Consider the following 6,000-nt stretch of genomic DNA (forward strand, 5'->3'; position numbering starts at 1 on the left):
GAAGGAACTTCGCTATGAGGGGAGTCGGGGGAAAGATGTTGCCGAGGCGAAAGTTCCAGGGATGTTGGAGACAATCCGTTCCCTCTGCTGAAGGAAAGGGAATCCTGGACAAGAATCTCCGCCACTTTGTGTTTGCTGGTGTTGCTGCAAGGTCTATGTCCGGTGGGCCCCAGGTCTGAGATATGAGGGTGAAAGCTTGGGGACCCAGAGACCACTCGTTGACTCCTGGCTGTTTCTTGAATAAGATCTGGATCGACTCCTTCTGCGACTCTCCCTGTGACCCGAGCGACTTCTCCTGCGATTTTAGCGGCTCCGTCTGTGGCAGGAACGGCTTCTTCTGCGCCAGGTCTCTCTGTGTCTTGAATTAGACGTTCTTGAGGACCTGATAGGGCTGACCAATTTAGGCAGCGTTAGTAGTATCCTGCTCTCTTTTTAAGTCTTTACTACTTACAATGTCCTTCCCCCCCCTTACCTATTAGGCTGGCGGTGATCTGCTGGGGCAGCGGCCTCCATAGAGAAGGAGTGGTGGAACCTATGGATACAGAAGGATGAGACATGCAAGAATAGCAGGAATATAAGAGAAACTAGACAGAGGACAGCCACTTACCTCTACAGCAGAGGCAGTGAAAAACTGTCCCTGGGGCTTTTTAAAATTACCGCCATGATCGCCGAGCGTTCGTGCATGCACAGTAGCGCCGCGCGACACCCGGCGCCATCTTAGAAATTGGCAACAGGCAGAGAATGCCCTGACACTGCGCACTGCGCATGTGCAGAAGCGCCGAGACACTCCCGAAGGGCAACAGAGCCCAGGAACACCAGGAAAGAAGGTGGAGGTAAGGGGAGACCGCTGCACACAACTAAGCCTGTTAGAATTTTGTCGGCGATCAGCGATTTTTAGCAGGAATGCGACACTGCATCAGACAGATCGGACACTTTTGACACTTTTTTGGGACCAGTGACATTTATACAGTGATCAGTGCCAAAAATAGCCACTGATTACTGTATAAATGTCATTGGCAAGGAAGGGGTTAACAGTAGGGGGCGATCAAGGGGTTAATTGTGTCCAAGAGAGGTGTTTCTAACTGTGGGGGGAGTGTACTGACAGGAAGTAGTGAGAAATCGCTGTTCCTGATCACTAGGAACAGCAGATCTCTCTCTCCTCCCCTGACAGAACAGGGATTTGTTTGTTGACATTGACAGATCCCCTTTCTGGCTCTCTGTGGAGCGATCGCGGGTGGCAGGCGGACATCGCGGCCGCCGGCCACACGCATTGGCTCCGGTGACGTGCGTGTCTCCTATTGCTCTTAAAGTGGGCAGCGTACAGCTACGGCGATTTGCGCAGCCTGCCAACCTGCTGCAGTATAATGACGGCGGCTGGTATTACAGGTATGTCAATTTACTCAGCGCTTTACATTTATATTGTACATTCACATCAGTCCCTGCCCTCAAGGAGCTTACACTCTTAGGCCCCTTTCACACGGGCTCTCCAATCAGGTCCGCCTGTCAGTTTTTCAGGCGGACCTGATCAGAGCCTCTATTCACTCCTATGGGGCAGCAGATGTCAGCGCTGACATGTCCGCTGACACCCGCTGCTATCCATTTCGATCCCGTGCGCCAAATTCAGATGGATGGTGACCCTATTTTCCATCCGTCTGGCAGATCAGTTTGGGTGAAAACTGACAAGCGGTCCATTTTCATCTGATCTCCCCATAGAGGACAGTGGGGCTCTGACAGGTCCGTCTCCGCACAGTGAGCGGAGACAGACCTGTCATCCACCTGCTCAGCAGGGATCAGCAAATCAATCCCCCGCTGAGCAAAGCTGAGTCCCCCGGGTAGACCGCCCGTGTGAAAGAACCCCCCTTTAGCCTGTGTTTCTCTCCTATAGGAAAAGATAGGAAGCTCTGTGTCTCAGAGTATTTATACAGACTCCCAGCAGCCATCTAAGCCAACCTCCCAGGGATTGGCCAGGGTAATATAAATATTCATGCTGCCCATTTGCCTTGCTCCACACCTATGTTCCAGAGATATCCACAGTTCTACAGAAATCAAAGAGATCAATCGAAAACACCGAACAGGTAAAATAATTAGCTACACTGATTACAGTGAGAACAGCTAAATTTGCCTGACAACAAACAGCAGCGCCACTGGATGCAGTGAGTCAGAACTAAATTTACCTAATCTTAGCACCTATCTCGGAGGGTGTTACATTAGCAATTCTTTAACCCTGAAGAGGCTGATCTACTGCGCCACAACTGTTTGCATTGTATGCAGTTGCTGCACAGCCCTATTCACTTGAAGGGGAAGTGTTCAGCAGCAGGGAGTATAAAGCAGTATTAAACCCGAATGCAAATATTTATTACATTTGAGCTTACCAATTCATGCATGTGTGCATTAGTTTTCTTTTTTAGGCTTTCTTTCTTTTATTTTTACTTGGTGATCCTGTTAATAAGTCTGTTGTTTTTCAACAGGGCAAGATGTCCTGCAGATGTAGCAATTTGGATGAAAACGGACAGGCAGATGTAACAGTTAGAGGTTTGAGACAAACCATGTAACACTGATGGGGTGCTCACAGTGATCAGCTTTTATTTATTTATGTAAAACCTTTATGCCAAAATAAACTGTTGCTGTAACAATGATAGCTGGAGTTTGACTTAAATTTGTTAGTGTAGTTAAATCTGCTAGTACATCTAACATGCCCCCCCAGACTAACAATGATGCTGTCCAAAGGTGTCTCTCTTGCTCCTTCATCCAGAGCAGAGGATTCCAAACTTTCTAAACAAAGGGCCACTTTACTGTACTGCAGACTTTAGGGGGGGCAGACTGTGGCCATTGGGAGTACAAAATGTCCCAGCATCAGTGGGAGGAATTGTGCCCCATCATTGGTGTTATTGAAAGGAATTGTGCCCCATCATTGGTGTCATTGGGCCTCATCATTCGTGTTATTGGGTGGAATTGTACCCCATCATTGTCATTGGGCCCCATTGTTGGTGTTGAGTAGAATCATAGGGGTCTGATAATTTTGAGTTATATATATAGAGAGAGAGAGAGGGAGAAAGAGAGAGAGACAGACTATCACTTTAATAATTTGTAATGCACTTGTTTGTTTCTTTTTAGACACAAAAGTTTTCAGTCCATGATGTGCCGTAATTTAATCTCAGTATGAAAAAAGTTGTTCTGTGAAGCCCTTAGAGGTTTGTTAGAGAACCTTAGTGAACAAAGAGCATTATAAAGGCCAAGGAACACACCAGATAGGCCAGGGATAAAGTTGTGGAGTAGTTTAAAGCAGGGTTAGGTTATAAAAAAATATCCCAAGCTTTGAACATCTCACGGAGCACTGTTCAATCCATCATCCGAAAATGGAAAGAGTATGGCACAACTGCAAACCTACCAAGAGATGGCCGTCCACCTAAACTGACAAGCCGGGCAAGGAGAGCATTAATCAGAGAAGCAGCCAAGAGGCCCATGGTAACTCTGGAGGAGCTGAAGATACACAGCTCAAGTGGGAGAATCTGTCCACAAGACAACTATTAGTCGTGCACTCCACAAATCTGCCCTTTATGAAAGAGTGGCAAGAAGAAAGCCATTGTTAAAAGAAAGTTATAAGAAGTCACATTTGCAGTTTTTGAGAAGCCATGTAAAGGTGGAAGAAAGTGCTCCGGTCAGATGAGACCAAAATTGAACTTTTTGGCTTAAAAGCAAAACGCTATGTGTGGCGGAAAACTAACACTGCACATCACTGAACACACCATCCCCATTGTGAAACATGGTGGTGGCAGCATCATGTTGCGGGGATGATTTTCTTCAGCAGGGACCGGGAAGCTGGTCAGAGCTGATGGGAAGATGGATGGAGCCAAATACAGGGCAATGTTAGAAGAAAACCTGTTAGAGTCTGCAAAAGACTTGAGACTGGGGCGGAGGTTCACCTTCCAGCAGGACAATGACCCGAAACAGAGCTACAATGGAATGGTTTAGATTAAAGCATATTCAGGTGTTAGAATGGCCCAGTAAATGTCCAGACCTAAATCCAATTGAGAATCTGTGGCAAGACTTGAAAGTTGCTGTTCACAGATGTTCTTCATCCAATCTGACAGAGCTTGAGCTATAGTGCAGAGTTGAATGGGCAAAAATTTCACGTTCTAGATGTGCAAAGCTGGTAGAGACATCCTCCTACAAGCTTCACCAGTAACTGATAGAAATCACAAGACTGCTATATACTGCTGATGAGAAAAGGTATTTCGCTGTCTATATTTACTAAAATAATTGCATTTCCTTGTTCTGGGTACTGTGGAAGACCAGATATAGTGAATGCAGTTTCCTGGGTTTAGTAACACATTAAGTGAGGGATAGACTGCAGAGAGAAAGATATAATTTTGCCCCTGTACAAAGCATTAGTAAGACCTCATCTGGAATCTGCAGGTCAGTTTTGGGTGCCAGATCTCAAAAAGGATATCAGGGAACTGGAGAAAGTGCAGAAAAGAGCAACCAAACCTATAAGAGGCATGGAGATGCTCAGCTATGAGGAAAGATTAGCTGAACTGAATTTATTCTCTCTTGAGAAGAGGAGATTAAGGGGGGATTTGATCATCAAATACATAAGTGGTCCATATAGTGAACTCGGTGTAGAGTTAATCACTTTAAGGTCATCATAGAGGATAAAGGGGCACTCTTTTCGTCTGGAGGAAAATCTCCAAATACAGAAAGTTTTCTTCACAGTAATGCCCTGTACACACGATAGGTTTTTCCGACAACAAAATCCATGTTTTTTTTCCGATGGATGTTGGCTCAAACTTGTCTTGCATACACACGGTCACACAAATCTTGTCGGAAATTCCGAACGTCAAGAACACGGTGACGTACAACACGTACCAGGAGCCAAGAAAAATTAAGTTCAATAGCCAGTGCGGCTCTTCTGCTTGATTCCAAGCATGCGTGGAACTGTGTACACACGATCAGAATTTACGAGAACGGATTTTGTTGTCGGAAAATTTGAGATCCAGATCTCAAATTTTGTGTGTCGGAAATTCCGATGGAAAATGTCCGATGGAACCTACACGCGGTCGGAATTTCCAACAACAAGCTCCTATACATTTTCTGTCGGAAAATCCTATCATGTGTACGGGGCACAAGAGCTGTGAAAATGTTGAATAGACTCGCTCAAGAGCTAGTTCTGTCTAGCTCAGTAGATTGCTTTAAAAAATGCATGGATTCTTTCAAAAATGTACATAATATAACTGGATACTAACATTTATAGGTTGATCCAGGGAATATCCAATTGCCTCTTGGGGGATCAGGAAGGAATTTGTTCCCCAGCTGGGGTAAATTGGATGATGCTTTGCTGTTTGTTTATTTGTTGCCTTCCTCTGCATCAACTTTGGGTATGGGATTGCATATATGGAGGGTGTGTGTGTGTGTGTGTGTGCTTTCTTTCCCCTCTAGGTTAGTTGAACTGGATGGATTTGTGTCTTTTTTTCAACTAGACTAACTACTGTATGTAACCATGAAGCACTCACATATTTGGTAGATGGTGCTTTGACAGACAAAGTGGAACATTAACACTATAAGCTTATATAAATATCTGCCTAAGGCTTCATTCACACCTGGGCGTTCTGGAATCGCCAGCGATTGTGCCCACGATTCCAGAATTGAGGCAAAATGCGGGACACGTCTGCGATGCAATTTCTTCTAATGGTACTCCAATCATGGTACAATTTTGCCATGGTTGTCACGCTGCAAAAAGGAGCTTCTTTTGGGCGACAGCGTAATGCATTGTGATTTGCCGCGCTTTATCGCACGACAACCGTGGCAAAATTGCACCGTGATTGGGGTGCCATTAGAAGTGATGGCATTGTGAACATGCCCCATGTTTTGCCACGATTCTAGAATCGTGGGCACAATCGCCCATGATTCCAGAAATGGTTTAGAAAGAAGCTGGTTCTTTTATGGGGAACCATCAGGAATGACATAAAGAGAGTCAGTTTGTCTAATGCAAGCAGTGTCTGA

The sequence above is a fragment of the Aquarana catesbeiana genome, linkage group LG02 (assembly GCF_042186555.1).
Source record: "Aquarana catesbeiana isolate 2022-GZ linkage group LG02, ASM4218655v1, whole genome shotgun sequence".
NCBI classification, from domain to species: domain Eukaryota; kingdom Metazoa; phylum Chordata; class Amphibia; order Anura; family Ranidae; genus Aquarana; species Aquarana catesbeiana.